The sequence below is a fragment of the Dasypus novemcinctus genome, chromosome 8 (genome assembly GCF_030445035.2).
Source record: "Dasypus novemcinctus isolate mDasNov1 chromosome 8, mDasNov1.1.hap2, whole genome shotgun sequence".
Classification (NCBI taxonomy): Eukaryota; Metazoa; Chordata; class Mammalia; order Cingulata; family Dasypodidae; genus Dasypus; species Dasypus novemcinctus.
The window spans coordinates 53287839-53308309 of NC_080680.1; positions in this window are offsets into that span (position 1 = coordinate 53287839).

The following is a 20471-nucleotide window of genomic DNA, read 5'->3' on the forward strand; positions in this document are numbered from 1 at the left end:
TACTTTTATTGGATTATATTAAAATTGTTATTTCAAATAAAGAGAGAAATGACATTTTAAAAGTGATGTCTTCCAATTTTAAAACATATTATAACTTTCTATTTATTTAGGTCTACTGTGATTTATTTCTTCAGTATATTGTAATATTAAGCATATAAATGCTCTGTGTTTAGTTAAAATTAGAACTATTTAATGTTTTGGGAGTATTGTAAGTAGAAATTTTTTTTCATTTTAATTTCCAATTGTTCCTTGCCAGTATGTATAAATACAAATCAATTTATTACAGTGACCATTCATTTATCATGCCACTTTTATCAAATCAGCTATTATTCTTAAGAAGCTTTTTAGTGCATACCTTGGGTTCTTCCTCGTATGCAATTGTTTCATCTGTGTATACAGTTTTTATTTCTCCTTTCCAAATTTTTGTAATTTTCTTACCATATTGTACTTTCTATTACTTCGAGTATGATGCTAAATAACAGTTGTTAGAACAGAAAATCTTTCCTAATTTCTGATCTAAGAGGGAAATAATTCAGTATTTTATAATTAAATATTATGCTCTCTGAGGGTTTTGGAGATGCCCTTTATCAGATTCAGGGAGTTCCCTTCTAATCTTCTTGCTTTAAAAGACTTTAATCAGGAATAGATGTTGAATTTGGTTCAATGCTTTTTTTCATTTATTGAGGTGAACATAAGATTTTTATCCTTCGGTCTGTTGATATTGTCAATTATCTTGATTGATCTTTGAATGCTGAATCAGCCCAACATTCCCAGGATAAACACCACTTATTAATAATTTGTATTTGCTAATATTTTCTGAACAAATTTTATCTAAATAATGAGGGATATTGGTCTAAAATTTAGTTTTCTTATAAAGTGCTATATAGGTTTAGTATCTGGATAACCTTGGTCACAGGATAATGGTTAGGAAATAATTTCTTCCTTAAATATTTGGTAGACTTTTTCTCTGAAGCTATTTAGGATTGAAGTTTGCTTTGTTGGAAGATTTTAGCTGCACGTTTAATTTCTGTAATAGATACAAGACTATTCTCTTCATTTATTTCTTCATGAATGAATTTTGGTAGTTTATGCCTTTCAAATTATATGTATATTTCATTATGAGTAATATCAATTTTATGGACATATATTTGCTTGTAATTTACCCTTATTATCCCTTTTATTTTTGTTGAGTCAGTGATATTTGCCTTTCATTCCTTGATACTTTTTGCTCTATCATCTAATAACATCTATCTATTGCTATCTTTCTATTTTTTTCATGGTCATTCTGGCAAGAGATTTGTGAATTTTATTGATTTTATTCTTAGAAAACAGATTTTCCTTTTATTCATTTACTCTATTGGTTGCCTTATTCAATTTCATTGTTTTCTTTTTTTAAACCTTCTTTTAGCTTTTGTCTTAATCTGCTCATTTTTCTAGTTGTAATTTTGAAGATTAGACTTGAATTGAAATACTGTTCTAATAATGTCATGAAATGCTATAAATGTCTTCATTAGCTTTTGTTGCATGCTACACATTTTTATATACTGTGTTTTATTTCATTAAATATTTTCTAACTTCACTTGAGACTTCCTGTTTCACTAATGCATTATTTAGGAATCTATTATCTATTTTCCAAATTTGGGATAATTTTATATTAATAGCTGCCATTCTTGTACTTATTTCTAGTTGAAATCAATCATGTTTGCACAGCCCACTTTGTATGATTTCAATACTTTTAAGCATTTTTGTGGGAAAGTTTCAGATTTATGTATGTTATAACTGATCTTCTTTATCATATCCAAAAGGCAGCATATATTAGCAGCTTTGAAATTGAGCTTGGAACAGCCTGGTTAGACAGGTAGATTATGCTAAATTTTTTGTGAACAGAAGTGTTATTGTAGGTTTAAAATATCTGCTGTGGTGAATCCAATATGGAATAAAGAAGAGCTCAAAAACTTCTGCCATTGATAAAGTTGGAATGACAGGAACTGGATTTATCCATCAGAAGCAACCAAAAACTGGGAAAATATATGATAAAATGTTATTGTCAATTTAATCGACATATTCATAAACCATACATTCCATCTAAAATGTACAATCAATGTCATTTGCTATAATCACCAAGTTGTGCATTCATCACTTCAGTTTAATATTAGAGCATTTTTATTGCTCAAAAACAAAAACAAAGTAAAATCAAAGGAAAATAAAAAGTCCCATACCTTAGAAGTTACCTTTCACTCTCACTATCCTTCCCGTGCCATATATAACTGCTAATCTGTTTCTTTTTCTATAATTTATTTGTATTTACATTTTGTATAGATTGAGTCAAACTATAGCACTTTTCGTCTTAGTATATTTTACTTAGCATACTTGCTTTTTTTTTCACCACTGATGGAAGATTAATAATATATAACTATACACTATTATCTATAGTTTGCTTTGGTTGGATTTTTGCCCAAACATCACCCCGATACTAACATCGTGTAACATTAATGAGTTTCTATTCTGTTTGAGAGAAAAACATTAATTTGCACTACTAACTATACTCAATTTTCACACGAGAATTTGCTATAATATAAAGTCCCATGTTTCATTTTTTTTAGCTTTCCTAGTGATATACACAACCTTAGACTTTCCCTTTCAGCCACTATGTACCCATATTTTAGGACTGCTAATTACAAACACTATGATGTACTTGCACCATTTCTAGTCTTTTCCAAACATTTGCAAGTAACCTTTTTACCAATTCTGCATAGATTAAACCCTAGTTTTCCATTCTCTAACCTCATTCCATTTTCTGGTGGTCTGTATTCTAGCTATTAACTCTATGAGTCTATTCATTATATTTAGTTCATAATAGTGAAATAATACAGTATTTGTTTCTTGTATCTGGCTTGCTTTACTCAACATAATGTCCTCCAGGTTCATTCATGTATGGTCATGACTCATTTCTTCATATAGCTGAATAATATTCCATCATGTGTATATACCACAAATTGTTTATGCATTCATCAGTAGATGTACTCTTGGGTTGTTTTCATCATTTGGCAATTGTGAATAATACTGCTATGAACATCAGTATGCTGATGTCTCTTTGTGGCCCTGCTCTCGGTTTTTCTGGGTAAATACCTAATAGTGGTATTACCAGGTCACATGGTAGATCTATATTTAACTTCCTTAGGAACCGTCAAACAGACTTCCAATGCAGCTGTACCATTATGGTGAATAAGTTTTCCTTTCTCTCTACATCCTCTCCAAAACTTGTAATTTTTGTTTTTTTTTTAATAAGTAACAGTTTATTACCTTTTTAAAAAGATACATATATAACACAAAATGTTATATTAAAACATTTAAGAGGTTCTCATTTACTGCCACTCCCCACCACTCTCCCATTCCTCCCACATCAGCAACCTCTTTCATCAGTGTGGCACAGTCATTGCATTTGATGAATACATTTTGGAACACTGCCACTCAGCATGGATTATAGTTTACGTTATAGTTTACACTCTCTCCCAGTCCATTCAGTGGGTTATGGCAGGGTATAGAATGTCCTGCATCTGCTGTCCCTGCAATAGCATTTAGTCCCAAAAATGTCCCCATATCACACCTCTTCTTCTCTCTCCTTGCCCTCATCAACTCCTGTGGCCACTGTCTACACATCAATGATATACTTTCTTCCATTGCTAGAGTCACAACACTGGTCATTCTAATAGGTGTGATATGATACATCATTGTAGTTCTGATTTGCATTTTCCTAATAGCTAGTGATGTTGAACATTTTTTTCAAATGTTTTTTTTCTCTTTATATTTCTACTTTGTAAAAATGTCTGTTCAGATCTTTTGCCCATTTTTAAACAGAGTTTTTTTTCTTTTAGTATTGTTGACTTGTAAGATCTCTTTTTATATCATAGGTAATAAACCCTTGTTGGATATGTGATTACACATTTCACAAAGATCTTTAAAGTGCAAAAGTGTTTAAATTTCTTATTTTTTTTCATATTGTTGCTCATGCTTTGGGTGTAATGTTCAAGAGACCCTCACCTACATTATGGTTACATTATGTTTAGATTAAGATAATGTTTCCCTGCATCATGTTATAGAAGTTTTATGGCCCTGACTTTTATGATTAGGTCTTTGATCCATTTTGAGTTGATTCTTATATGGGGAGTGAAATAAGGATCCTCTTTCATTCTTTCCATTATGGGTATCCAGTTCTCCCAGCACCATTTGCTAAAGAGACTGTTCTATCCCAGAAAAGCAGATTTGGTAAGTTTATCAAAAATCATTTGACCATCTAGGAGAAAGTCTATTCTTGAACTCTCAATTCTATACCATTGATTAATATGTCTATTTTTTTTCTTTTTCTTTCTTTTTCAATTATTGTCATGTTTTTAAAAAGATAAATAGATCACACACAAAACTTTACATTAAAAAACATAAGAGGTTGCCATATATTCCACTTCCCACCCACCATGCTCTTCCCACATCAACATACTCTTTCACCAGTAAGACACATTAATTGCATTTGGTAAATATACCCTGGAGCACTGCCACACTGCACGGACCATAGTTTACATTGCAGTTCACAATCTCCCCCAGCCCATCCAGTGGGTTATAGCAGGATATACAGTGTCCTGCATCTGTCCCTTCAGTATCACTCAGGACAACTCCAAGTCTCAAAAATGCTAAATATCACACTTCTTTCTCCCTCTCCCTGCCCTCAACAACTCCCATGGCCACGTCTCCACATCAATGATACAATTACTTCCATTGCTAGAGTCACAAGAGTTGTATAGTAGAATAGCAGCAGGTACACTCCAATCCATATTATATTCCTCCATCCTGTAGACCCTGGGGTGACAACATCCACTCTACCTCTAAATCAAGAGGGGGGCTAAGATCCCACATGGCTGATGGATGGGATTCTCCTGCTTTCATTTGTAGACACTCTCATTTCCCTGGTGTGGTGGTTGACCATTCTCACCTCCCTATCAGCTGCCCTAGGTACATCCAATGAACCAGAGAGTAGGTGTTGCAGCTCTGCTGAAGCTCAGGGCCCAGCTGGCACATGGACAGTCCAGAGATTCAAATCTCCTGCACATACACAAACCCAAGTGTCAACCATAGGATCAGTAAAAGTGACAGAAGAGGCATGTGTAGAGAAGTCACATCTGAGTCCAACTCCATAACATTCAGGACCACAAATTGCAAAGTAGGGCCCACTGGCAAGGCACTGAACTCCAGAGCCATCTGCCATGACTGTAGAACCTGTGTGTCTCTGTAGCCCTCAGGAGCACCAGTAACTGGGTTTTCATCTACTTTGGCTGTCTCTGGAATCCTGTTGAGATATGACTAAGCGTGACCCCTCTGATGAACTCTTGACTCATTTTGAAGTCTCTTAGCCATATAAACTCATTTATCTTTACCATTTCCCTCTTTTACTCAAGATATTTTTCTAGTTACACGACCAGCTGGTGATGGTAGTAATCCTTCGTTGCCAGGGTGTCTCATCCCCAGGAGTCGCATCCCATGCTGGGAGAAGGCATCTTTATGCTAATACCATGCTCTTTTGACCACTCTAACTTTGTAATATGCTTCAATTTCAGGAAGTGTGTGTCCTCTAACTTTGCTCTTCTTTAAAGAATGATTTTGGCTCTTCAGGATCACTTTCCCTTCCTAATAAAATTGGTAATTAACTTTTCTATTTTTGTAAAGTAGACTGTTGGAATTTTTATTAGGATTACTTTGACTCTGTGACTTATTTGGGGTAAATTTGACATCTACATAATATTTAGACTTACAAACCATGAAGACTGAATATCCTTCCATTCATTTAGGTCATCTTTAATTTATTTTATCAGTGTTTTGTAGTGTTCTGAGCACTGGCCCTGTACATCTCTGGTAAAATTAATTCCTAGATATTTAATTTTTTTTGTTGCTATTGTAAATGGAGTATTTTCTTATTCCCCCTCAGATTGTTCATTTCTAGGATATAGAAACGCTACTGATTTTTTTTCATCTTGACCTTGTGTCATGCCACTTTGTTGAAACTTTTTATTAGCTCTAGTGGCTTTGTTGTAAATATTTCAGAATTTTCTAAATATAGATTCATGTCATCTATGAGTCGTGAGAGTTTTCCTTCCTCTTTTTCAATTTGAATGCCTTTACTTTTTTCTAGCCTAATTGCTCTGGCTAGAACTTCTAGCACAATACTGAATAACAGGAATGACAGTAGGCATCCCAGTCTTAGAGGGAAATGCTTTTAACCTTTCCTCATTGAATATGATGTTGGTTGTGGAGTTTTCATGTATGCCCTTTATCATGTTGAGGAACTTTCCTTCTAATTCTTTCTTTCAAAGTATTTTTATTGAGAAATAATGTTGAATTTTGTCAAACACCTTTTCTGCATCAATTGAGATGATCATGTGTTACTTTTCCTTTGATTTGTAAATGGGGTATATTACATTATTTGATTTCCTTGTATTGAACTACTCTGGCACACCAAGAATAAAAACCAGTTTATCGTAGTGTAATCTGGCTTCAGTTTTAGTGTGATGTTGGTTTCGTAGAATTAGTTAAGTAGTGTTCCCTCCTCTTCAAATTTTTTATTTTTAATTTTTGAATTTTATAATAACTTTACTTCAAATCATAAAAATAAAAGAACAGAAAAAGGCAGCTCAATAAGTTATGGAAACATTACTCCTAAAAAGTTCTTTTTCAGGCACTTTTTTTTTTTTTTTTTTTTTTAAAGATTTATTTATTTATTTAATTTCCCCCCCTCCCCTGGTTGTCCGTTCTTGGTGTCTATTTGCTGCGTCTTGTTTCTTTGTCCGCTTCTGTTGTCGTCAGCGGCACGGGAAGTGTGGGCGGCGCCATTCCTGGGCAGGCTGCACTTTCTTTTCACGCTGGGCGGCTTTCCTCACGGGCGCACTCCTTGTGTGTGGGGCTCCCGCACGCGGGGGACACCCTTGCGTGGCACGGCACTCCTTGCGCGCATCAGCACTGCGCATGGCCAGCTCCACACGGGTCAAGGAGGCCCGGGGTTTGAACCGCGGACCTCCCATGTGGTAGACGGACGCCCTAACCACTGGGCCAAAGTCCGTTTCCCTTCAGGCACTTTTTATCTCATCTAATTCCAGCTACTAACTCACTTGTTCCTCTAGTGTTCGCAAAAATACACAGATCAACACAGATTAATTAAATGACTTAGTCAGGGTCTCCTTATTAATGAAAAAAGTGAAGATGAGAAAAATTCTTAATCACCTTCATATCTTACAAAATTAATCCCATATTCTTTTTTAAAAAATAATTTATTGAAATATATCACACAAACATAAATAAACAATAAGTGTATAGTAATAGTAGTGAACTTACAAAACAAACATATATAACATTATGCAGGACTGTCATAACTCACCCTACCACCAACACCTTACATTCTTGTTAAACCTTTTAACTAAGGATTAAAGAGCATTGTCAAAATATTACTGCCAACCATAGTATTTTCCCCAACTATCCCTATTATGATTATCTTTATGTCATTTATATATGAACATTCATAAACAAGTGCATAGTAAAAGTTGTGAACTTACAAAGCAAACATGCATAACATTATATAGGGGTCCCATACATCAACCCTCCACCAACACCTTGCATTGTCATGAGACATTTGTCACAAATTATGAAAGAGTATTGTCAAAATCTTACTACTAATTATAGTCCTTATCTTACATTTGGTGTGTTTTTCCCCCAACATGCCAGACTATTTTTTTTTTAAATATATTTTTTATGACAGAAGTTGTAAACTTAAAAACAATCATGTACATATGCAGAATTCCCAAGCAACATCCCTCTATCAACACACCACACTGTGGTGGAACATTTGTTACAGATAGGATAATATCATCTGATCATTACCATGTCCATAGCATACATTTGACCATATTTTCCATACTGCCCCATTATCAACACAATAAATACATCTTTAGCATAGATGCAAGAATATTATATTATTACTGCCAACCACAGTCCATAGGTCATTCCAATTGTATTTTTCCCATGCGTTCCCAACACCCTGCAGTAGTGATATACATTTGCTCTAGCTCACAAAGAACACTTTTGCATCTGTAGCATCAACCACACTTCTCATCCACCTCTTGGTTTACTGTGCTATTCAGTTCCTAGATTATTCTCTAGCATTCTGTCAATTTGCATTTACATCCCTAGACTACCATTTTCAGCCACATCCCTATTTATGAACTAGCTATTACTATTTTTACTACCCATTCTATACATTTTCACACTTTTACTGTAAAGCTAATTAAAACTTCTACATACATTAAACACCAGTAGTCCATCTCAGTCCTTCTATTGTCTTCATTAAGAATCCACCACCTACCACCAGGTCTTGAAGATATTTTCCCACAATTTATTCTAGAATTTTTATCACTCTTGCTTTTATTTTTAGGTTTTTGATCCATATTGAGTTAATTTTTGAATAAGGTGTGAGATAGACATCCTCTTTTCTTCTTTTGGCAATAGACATCCAGGTCTTTCAGCATTATTTTGCTGAATGGACTGTTCTGCCTGAGCTGTGTGGGCTTGACAGGCTAGTCAAAAATCACTTGACAAATACTTGTCAGGATCTGTTTCTGAGCCACCAGTTTGGTTCTATTGGTCTATGTGTCTGTCTTTATGCCAGTACCATGCTGTTTTTACCACTATAGCTTGGTAGTATGGTCCAGAGATGAAGGTTTGCTTTTCCTTTTATGATGTTTCTGGCTATTCAGGACCCCTTACCCTTCCAAATAAATTTACTGTGTTTGCAAATTTTTTTCTAATGCTGGTGGAAATTTTATCAGGGTTGCACTGAATCTGTATATCAATTTGTGTAGAATTGATATCTTAATGATATTTAGTCTTTCAATGCAATCATGGAATGTTCTTCTAGTTATTTAGGACTTTTTGATTTCTTTTAACATTGGGTTGCATTTTTCTGAATACACCTGCTTTACATTGTTGGTTAAGTTTATTCTTGACTACTTGAGTTTTATCTGTTTTATTTTATTTTTACCACTATTTAGACATTTTAGTTACTTTTATTGATATAATCTTCATTTCTAGACTCTTCCAGACCTAATTCTCCTGTCTTTTCTTTTCAGATTCTAGCACACTCTTTAGTATTTCCTGAAAATCCGGTCTCTTGCTTAGAAATTTCCTCAGTTTCTGTTTATCTGTGAATGTTCTAATCTCACCCTCAGTTTTAGAAAACAGCCTTGCTGGATATAAGATTCTTGGCTGTAAGTTTTTCTCTTGTAGTATCTTAAATATATCAGATGACTGTCTTCTTGTCTCCATGGTTTCTTTTGAGAAATCAGCACTTAAGCTTATTGGGTAACCCTTATGTGTTATGAATTGCTTTTCTCTTGCTGTTCTCAGAATTATCTCTATGTCTTTGGCATTTGACATTTTGATTAGTATGTGTTTCAGAGTTGTTCAATTTGGATTTTTTCAGATCGAAGTGCGAAGGATCTTTGTCCTTCAACAGGGTTGGGAAATTTTCTACCATTATTTCTTTAAATATTCCTTCTGCCCCTTTTCCCTTCTCTTCTCCTTCTGGGACACCCATGACATGTTTGTTTGCACATCTTTGGCTGTCATTTAGTTCCCTGAGACCTTGCTCAATTTTTTTCCATTCTTTTCTTCATCTGGTCTTATGTATGTTCACTTTCAGAGGCCATTTTTTTTCAAGCTCACTAATCATTTTTTTCTGCCGCCTAAAATCTGTTATTATATGATTCTAATGTTTTTTTATATTTCATTTATCATAACTTTCATTCCCATAAGATCTGTTATTCTTCTATGCATGCTTTCAAATTTTTCTTTGTGCTCATCCAGTGTCTTCTTAATATCCTTAATCTCTTTAGCCATCTCACTGAATTTATTAAGGAGATTTGTTTGAACATCAATGATTAGTTGTCTTAACTCCTTTATGCCATCTGGAGGCTTATCTTCTTTCTTTAACTGGGCCATAGCTTCCTGTTTCTTGGTGTGGATTTTAATTTTTGGTTGATGTCTAGGCATCTGGCTTAATAGAGTATTTATTCTGGGTGCAGGTGTTCTCTTTAGTTTAGGATTTCCTATCCTTTCTCCAAAGCATAGGAAGCCAAGGATGTGCAGTTGGAGCCAAGGATGTAATTGATGCTATAAACTGTGGAGGCTCAAGCTACCCTTATTGCCCCAGGGACGAATGGAGCTACTCCTAACATTCTCTTTCCCAGAGGTAGGGACAAAGTCACAGTTGTGTGGAATAATCGAAGTCATGCAGGCCTAGACTGCAGTTGCTCAGAGAGACTGATGAGGCTTCATGCCTCTTTCCCCCATGCCTGGGGTATGGATGGACCTGCAGGTGTGGGCAGCAACCTATGCAGTGCAGGTCCAAGATGACTGTAGTTGCCCCAGGAGACATTTAATTATTCAGTTTGTGCTAGCCAAAGGTATCCTCAGTTAGCTGGATAGCCAGGTGCTGAACTAGCCAGTCTCCTTACTGCCAAAGATGATACTGAAGCCTAGGCTAGGGCTACAGGCTGATCTGCATGAAAGAAACTGGTTCCTACCCTCACTGTAACATTTGGTTAGGCAGTCTTCTCCTCAGGCTGGGGGTGGAGTCAAAATAGTGGCCACCAGCCTTTATCTGACTTGGACAAATTCACAGCCCAGTTATTCCTAGGATTATTCCTTAGTTATCTGAGTCTACCAGTCAGTAGTTGAAATTAACAGCCAACCATCTCCTCCTTCCCTGTTTTTGGGAAATGGAGCTTCCAATTCTGGTCACAGAACAGCTCCTGGGGTGGCATTAACCACCAGAGAAGGACAGTCACCGGCCTCCCTGGCTTGGCTGGCAATCTCCCAGACAGTCTGGCGCAAGTCCCTGGAGCTTCCTCCCTGTCAGAGGTGGCACTTGGTCTTAGGCTAGACCTGCAATCTGACCTGAATGGAAAGAAGCTGGTAGCCATCAGCACTGGGATTTTCAGTCCACCCCGCTTCCCCTTGTGCCAGGTGTGGAGTTATTATGGCAACTCCCGGCCTCTTTCTGACTTTGACAGGCTCAAACTTTAGTTGTTCTTAGGAGTATACTTTAGTCCACTGAATTTTACTCATCAGTAGCTAAAATTGGTGCCCACCTATCTCTTCCTCCCCCACTTTTGGCAAGTGGAGCTTTCAATTCCAGTCATGGAACAGTTCCTGAGGTGGGTTGTGCCTCCGGTAGAGGATGGACACCAGCCTCCAGGGCATGTAGCTCTATACTTATGAGTCTTCCCTGCAAATGGGCAGCCTCCTCCTTCCATTCCTTCAAGGATGTTGCAGGATGCCCTTCTAGCCTCCTGAAGCCCCAAACAGGTGCTTCCACTAGCTCCAGAGAGCTCTAGATGTTTACTATCTGCTCTGTAGTAGGAGCTTACTGTAGGAGCTCCTTAATCTGCCGCTGTCTTGCTGTAATCTCCCCCATATTCTTTTTTTACTTTTAAAATTAATATAGTACCAACATTGATTTTGCTAGAGAAACATGAAAATGTTGTTGTTAACTACAACAACAATCATAACTATGTAACTATAACTAACTCTTCAATTTTTATAAAAGTTTAAACAGGGTCCATATTAATTCATCTGTAAATGCTTGTTAAATTTCACCTGTGAAATGTTGCCTTTTCTTTGATGGAAGATTTTTGATGACTGATTCAGTTTCTTGAGTTCTTGTATTTCTTGTAGCATCAGTGTAGGTTTCTTATGCATTTCTAAGAATTTGTCCATTTCATCCAGATTGTCTAATTTGTTGGCATACAGTTTCTCATAATATCTTCCTATTATCCTTTTTATTTATGTGGGTTCATTTATAATTTTCCTTTTTTATTATCGATTATATGTATTTCCACTTTTCTTCTTTTTCTCATTGTTATTGTAGCTAAAGTTTTGTCAGTTTTACTGATCTTCTCAAAGAACCAGGTTTTGTTTTTGTTGATTTTAATAATGGTTTTTTGTTTGTTTGTTTTGGTTTGGTTTTTTATCTCAATGTCATTTATTTCTGCTCTAATCCTTGTTATTTCTTTCTTTCTGGTTACTTTGGCATTGGTTTGCTCTTCTAGTTCACCTACCCGTTCTGTTTGGTCTTTTATTTTAGCTCTTTCTTTTTTAATATAGGCATTTGGGGCTGTATATTTCTCTCTCTCCACTCCTTTTACTATATCCCATAAGTTTTGAGAAGATATTTTGTGATTATTATTCAACTTGAGATATTTACTAATTTCTCATACAATTTCTTCTTTGACCTTCTTGCTCTTCAGGAGTGTATTCTTTAGTTTCTACATATGTGTGAATTTTTCTCTTCCCTGACTATTACTGATTTCCAACTTCATTCCATTATTATGGAATGTGTTCCATAATATGTATCAAAGGTGTTCTGTATAATTTCAAACTCTTAAAATTTATTGTGACCTGCTTTGTGATCAAATACGTGGACTATACTGGAGAAAAATCCATGAGCAATTAAGAAGAATATATAACCTGCTGAGATGGGGTGCAATGCTCTGTATGTGTCTGTTAGGTCTAGCTCATTTATCATACCGTTCAAGTTCTCTGTATCCTTAGTGATGTTCTGTCTAGTTATTCAATCTCTTGGTGCGAGTGGCATGTTGAAATCTCCACTATTATTGCAGAGATGTCTTTTTCTCCAATTGTGCCAGAGTTTGCCTTGTTTATTTTGGGTCACCCTGGTTATATGCATAGAAATTTATGGCATGCAGGTGGATTGTCCCTTCTATTAATACATACTGATTTTCTGCATCCCTGAAAACATATTTTGGATTTAAAATGTTTTGTGTGGTATTAGTCTAGTTACTTCTGCTCTCTTTTGGTTACTGTTTGCATGAAATATCTCTTCCTAGTCTTTCACTTTCAGTTTATTTTTATCCTTAAGTCTAGGGTGAGTCTCTTGCAGATGGCATATGATGGCTCATGACTTTTTGTTGTTGTTTGTTTGTTTTATCCATTCTGTCAGTGTATATCATTTGATGGGGGAATTTAAAACATTAACATTCAATTTTATTAATATGAAGACATTACTTACTTCAACCATTTTATCCTTTGGCTTTCGTTTATCATATCTTATTTTTGCCTGTATTTTCTCCTTTTCGTTACCTTCCTGAGAGTCTTCACTTCTACATTCCCCCTCTAAGCCTGACTCTCCTGTCTTCTCCTTTTGGACTGCGGATGTCCCTTTAGCGTTTCCTGTTGAGCTGGATTTGTGTTTATAAACTCTCTTAGTTTCTTTTTATCTGTGAATATCTTGAACTTATCATCATATTTGAAGGACAGTTTTGCCAGATAAAGAATTCTTTATCAGTTCTTTGCTTTCAGTACCTTAATTATATTATATCAATGTCTGCTCCACTGTAGTTCCTGAAGAGAAACGTGGTGTAATGCTCACTGGCTTTCCCTTGTATGTGATTGTTCATTTTCCCTTGCTGCCTTCAGAATTTTTACTTTATCTTTGGCTTTGGACACACTGAATAGTACCTTAGAGTAGGTATTTTCAACTTTATTTGGATTGGAGTATGCTGTGCCTCTTGAACATGTATATTCATGTCTTTCATAAGAGTTGGGAAATTTTCAACCATTGTTTCCTCAGTTACTCTTCCTGCTCCTTTCCCCTTCTCTTCTCCTTCTGGAACTCCTGTAACACATATGTTGGTGCACTTTCTGTACTAGCATTCAACTCTTTGAGCCCCTGCTTATTTTTTTTTTCCATTCTTTTCTTTCTCTTCTTCCCTCTTTCCAATTTCAGTTATTATGTCTTCTACATCACTATTTTTTTCTACAATTTCAAATTTCCTGTAGTAAGCCCCTAGTTTGTTTATTTTAAAAAAAAAATTTAAAAGATGTTTTAAAGAATTTTTTTTTCTCTCCCCTTCCCTCCTCTCCCCCCCAGTTTGTCTGCTCTCTTTGTCCATTCGCTGTGTGTTCTGTGTCACTTGTATTCTTATCAGCAGCATTGGCAATCTGTGTCTCCTTTTGTTGTGTCATCTTGTTGCGTCAGCTCCCCATGTGTGTGGCACCACCCTGGGCAGACTGCACTTTTTCATACTTTTATTGCTCCTCTCCACAAAGCCTTGGGAAATGTCTGCACCCCATTATTAGGTTCATGGCCCTAGTTTGAACAGTAAAACAGAGGAATTCTTAAAGAGCTAAAACAAGTTGAACCAAGAGTCAAAGAACAACAGTAACACATAGCCATGCAACATTAAATTTTTTGGCACAAGAGAGAATCTGAACATCAGAGATGCCTGACTTCATAGGCCATCAAAATCAGACGTCTAGACTCCATCACTGTTCATTAATCTATGTTTTCTATACTTCTAGATTATGAATTATATTCACTTTCTGAAAATTGCAGCTTTTCTTTGAACCCATGTGTTTGCTTCCCTAGAGATTCATATATCATGGATACTGTCCATGCACATAATCCCCAAATCTTCTCAAAAAATGATGTTGCTGTCCAGGATAAAATCAGTGCATCTATCCATTGAATTATGCTATATATTTGAATCTTATTTATAAGAATGGAAGTAGATTAATAAATTTAATATAACATGATGAAATGCTGTATGATAAAACCATCAGTGTAAACTGAGTAGGATTTATTAACCATTAGACAAATCAGTTCTTCATTAGACAATTCAGTTCTTCATTACAAAGACTCTTATGAAAAATGAAGCACATTTTATTGTGATAAATGGGTCAGTTAATAAATTAGTTGAATATAGTAAAAAAAAAGGGAAAAACAATGGTAAGTTAAGATTTGAAAATATTTAAATATGCAGTTACCTTGTACTCATTTTAGAAATAATGTAACAGTGTAAAAATATGTTAGCCTTAAGTCTTCAAATAAGGAAAATATCCCTTCAAAAACGTGCTGCCATTATTTTGCATGTTGCAGAAATGGCCACCTCATGTGCAGAGCTGACGGATACACTTCTTATTTAAATGACTCCACATAGAACTTTTTAGGTTCTGACATTTTAAAAGGTATCATTCAATATTTTCTTTTTTCACAAATGTGAAATGTAAATGTGAACAATCATACATCTTAAACTTTCCTGGCCATAATTCAATGCAGCATAAAAAGAGAAATAGATCATATTTTTGAAGAGAAGCCAAGATGTTGGTAACTGGAAGGAAGAATGAGCATTTTCCCAAATGAAGATCTTTTTCTCAGCTATGCCTGTTCTGTTTGAACCTATCTATGCATAGCATAGAAATCAAAGCAATGAGGCCAGATAGGTTCTCACTCACCAAGTACAAGAAGACACTCCTTAGCATGAAGGCACCACATTTAATTGCCTCTGTAGCAGACATCAGAGAGCATTTTCTAATAACCAGTTTCACATTCTTATGAACATCTTGCCCCATTTAGTATTTCCAGGTTTTTTTGTTGTTGTTTCTGGTGTTTTGTAGTTTATCACACTGCTGTATTTTCAAAAGGATTGCCTGGAGCAATTAGGAGTCAAACAAAGACAGAAATAAAGTGTACCTCATCTCTAGTAGTGGTTGAGACACTGAAGAAATATTTCTGGTGCTATATAATGATGATATTTTAAAAATTTAATCTGTATTTTTAAAAAAATTCACAATAGCTCAGTGGGTCACTTTCAAATCCTGTTTCACTTCCGAAGCTCGTTCTCTGAAATGAAGGAGAAATTCAACTACATATATGTCTTTATGGAGAAGAAGGGATTAATTAATTAATGTCTTTATGGAGAAGAAGGGATATGAATAGCGCTGGAATATCTGTGCCTAGTATAACCTTAACTCTACCCATTGCCATTATCAGCCCAGTTATCATTTATTTTGTTATCACATAAATCTTAAGAACTTTAAGCTATTAGCAAGAGGAAGCTATTTTAATTTCTTTTTCTTTTCTCCCCAAAATAATTCTGCATTGATAGTTTGGGAAAATTACATAAATCAAGTGCCATAAGGCATTTAAAGGTATTATAGTGATTTCTGCCCAGTGAAATTCATATTTAAAGGTCCGTTATTGAAGTTGCATACCGCTTGCACTTCTGTCTTGAAAGATTGGCGGCTCCCTCTGCTGTTTCTCCTGGTGAGGTGCGAGGTATAATGCCTCACCCCTTTGTGTAATTTCCTTTCTTGTGATGCTGGACTTTCACAGCTTGTCAATTAATGGCCTTCAAGCTGGCAAGCTTTCAAATATTGGCTGACTTCAGCAGCCTGATGGCACCTATAGGACACCTGCATCGAAGACCGATCTACTTTAAAAGAAAGCTTGGTACTGCTATTAAAGCAAGGCATGTGAATCACACCCCTTCTTTGAAGCTTTCTATTTCTGTGTATATCCGTCTGCTCTGTTTACAACAGATGCAGGCTTCTGAAAGCAGTCCTGCTTGGCAATAAAAATTTGTGGCTTTGGAATATGATTTCTTTTACGTTTTTTTGCAAGAACATTTTTTAAACTGAAATACAGATTGGTTGGTATCTAGACTTCATTCACACCGTGTATACAGTCCAGATTTTTCATTTTCATCCCACTAAATACATTTTCATAATAAAGTCCGCATCTCTTTTAACCATGCTTTTGTTATTCTGAATACAAAGGGTGGGGGTTGGGGAGAAACAGGTGCGAACTTCTCTCTAAATAGAATTTTCCAGAAAAATATCTGCATTCGTAACTCTTTTTTTTTTTTTTTTTTTAAATACTGAGAGGATCTTTTAAATATCTTGGATGGAAAGTACTCATTATACACAGTGGTTCAACGATTTTAGCTTAAAAGTCGAGGATAAAGTAACCCGTTTCATCTGCTAAAGCATGTAGAAGCCTAATTACTTTCTCGTCTTCCTCAAATGAAATTCAGCAAGGGATACAGATTCTACGTTATAAATTAATCCAAAACATATAAGAAAGGAAAAAAGGGCTAAACTTGACTCCCTTCCAGTTAACTGAACTTAGAAATATAACTTATTTAAAAGAAGATACACGCGTAATTTTGAGTAAATTTTTGTATACTTAACTAACCATAGGTATACAACATTTCCAATGGGCTACATTCTGATTTTTTTTTTCAACAAATATCTCTGAAGCATGGTAAGTGTAGGTCAAATAAGAGGACAAATTAAAATCTACTTTAACTTGAAAATAATGACTCTTTTCTTCGTGCACAAGAAGATACATACTGTGAATAATGTGATATAGCATTGTGCATCTCCTCTGAGAACAGATATTTATTTTCACTACAATGATATTAAATTAAGAGAAAATGTCCCAGAATGACAAATGCGCAAGAAAATATTACTCCTTCCTTCCTTCCTCTGTTTCAAGTCACTGTAAGGCAGTAATGACAATAAATTAATAAAATAGACATTTATTCTATATTTGAAATGCTTACAATTTTGCAAGAAAATATGTACATAAATAAACATTAAAATATTATGAGCCATACAATACAGAGATATCATTTTTAAGGAATTCAAAGCAAATAGCACTTAAGTAAATAAGGAAAACTCAAACTCTGGAACAGTATATCACGAAAAATAAGTCTGTTTCTACATAGCAATGAAGCAATCATGTCCATTATAGAAAAAGAAAAATTAGTCAATTTCAGCACATAACTACAGTGCATAATTTCTCAATGTTCCTTAAAATCTAGGCAGATCACTATCAACTCTGAATGCTTCATAGATTTTACAGCCTAGAGCCATGAAATGTAATGAATAACACAAGACTACTTATACTCTACTATATGATAATTCAACTGATTTTCATTTTCTCAACAAAATTGTGAATAGAAAGCATCTCAGCATATTATGAGAAGAAAATCTTGAACTGCATAAAAACTACATTGATTGGAAAAAGTCATAAATAATCAATATTTGACGTAAAGAAAACAATTAGTCTTCAGTTAAACATGAAAACAAATTGGTAGGGGACAATTTTATGATATTCTTATCAAGACAACTGATCAGAACCAGTCTTGGAGTTCTATATGAAAATCTTTCTCAGTGTCCGTAATAAACTCTTTCTTGTTCTCTGAAAGTTTATTAAACTAACTCAGCTACACTCTAATATGCTGTAGTATTACATCTGCCATCTCATATTATTATAGCATTCACTGGAGCATTGTCCAAAGCCACTTAGTACAGCAGCTGAATTGTGATGGGCCATTAAAATATTTTTTTGTCAGGTATCTAGCTCCCAGCTTGCTCTGTTGAGATCCAATAACTCTGCATTTCCATTTCAACCATGGACTCATGCAATTGAAAATCAGGGCATGATAGATGCATACTTGTAGCTCCTGAGACTGTGGATATAAAAATATCTGACTCCAACTATGATCAAATAGCTAACTATGATCCACCGAAATAGCTTTGTTATACCATAAAACTCAAAGTATGTTTCACACACAACTCTTAATCCTGGATATCATTGCTTCAGATAGCAATTAAGAAATATTTCAAACCTGCTATTTTTAGACAAACATCTGCTTTAATATATTTTCTTCCTTATATCTCTGCAAAGTGTCTGTAGACTAGTAAAAATGGCTCACCTTAAGTATAATTTTTACCATATCACTGAAGGATTTATTGAATGATATTGTTAAATATAAAAAGTAAACTGCAAATTCCTTGCCAAATCATTGTGAAGGCTCTTTGGTGTTAATAGAGTGTTTTAAGGATCCCAGGTGTACCTTATTATCAATATAGGGATAATAGATATTACCTTACCCATTGCTTAAATTAATATTTTAGCCTTTTAAGTTAAAACAATAATTAACAATCTTTTATGTTGCATTCCCCAAAAAACATCGAACAGACATGCTATACTGCAGGGGTTGTTTAATAAAACAGCTCTGTTTGTACAAAGCCTTGTCCTAAAACGTCAATACACAAATGTGGTTGGACAGTCACTGCTATATGTTCCTTCTCCACTGGTGGCTGTTGCATTAAATCGTCTTTTATAGGTCCATGTTTTGTAGATGTTCCTATGTAAAGGATGATAGTAATATCAATCTGCATGGGGCAGCGGACTTGGCCCAATGGTTAGGGCATCCGTCTACCACATGGGAAGTCCGTGGTTCAAACCCCAAGCCTCCTTGACCCGTGTGGAGCTGGCCCATGCGCAGTGCTGATGCATGCAAAGAGTGCTCTGCCACGCAGGGGTGTTCCCCACGTAGGGGAACCCCACATGCAAGGAGTGTGCCCCATAAGGAGAGCCACCCAGCGTGAAAGAAAGTGCAGCCTGCCCAGGAATGGTGCCGCACACAAGGAGAACTGACACAACAAGATGATGCAGCAAAAAAAAACACAGATTCCGGTGCCACTGACAACAACAGAAGCGGACAAAGAAGACGCAGCAAATAGACACAGAGAACAGACAATGGGGGGGGAAATAAATAAATAAATCTTTGGGAAAAAAATCTGCATGTGCTGGCTCTTTGTAAAACCAACTCCTGATCCAATAAAATGCCATGTTACATTTCTAAGCAAACTGAGAAGCAATGGTATCAATGTTGTCTAGAACATCACCTGCTCTCCGGAGCTCTGCCTTGCTATTTTATGATGATGCAATAAATGTTGACAATACAATATCAGCTTATCCTGAAATGATTTTTCATCTTTGAATATTGGTATCAGAATTTTGAAGTGCCTATCTATTTCTTACTCAGGAGTGATTACATGGATACAAAATTTATACTTCCTAACTAAAAGTTTTGTGCAGACCAAAGTATACAAAAGTGTATTTTTAAATTGTTCTCAAAAAAATAAATATACTGCTAGCTACTCCTAGAGATTCTTAACAAGAATATAAGAATAGTGATTGTAGAATAACATGAATCAAATATGCTTGCCATTCTAATTGTATTCATAAATAAAAATTAAAAAAAAACCCAAAACCCACAAGTTTTATAACTTTTGTAGTGCTGTAAAAGGTAACTTTTAAAATTCTTTTCCTTCTCTGTAGTTTAGCTGCATTTAAATTCTTTTCTTAGGAAGTTTCTCCTTAATAGGTTTTTCTGTCACAAACTTTATAGCTTACCTCTGCTCAAACAGCAAAGAACATTTTATATACCTTGACCAAACTCTCTACTGGTTAGTGTGTTTAAACTAAAGCATGAAATGCCTGGAATCAACTTGCAGTTTCATTAATATGGTCAATCACATAATGTAATTTTAAAACCAGATGTGTAGGCCTCATCTCTAGATAAACATAAAAAGCCCTTTAAAAATATTTGCCTCATGGACATCTATCATATTGGACTGAGAGTGTAGCTCTAATAATCAATGTGGCAATGGGGCATGATACAATGAAGTATAATATGATTGCAGCACACTTAGTAATTAATATATGATTAAATTGAGGTTTTGCTTTCTGAAGCAATTGTAACATAAGCAAAATTGTT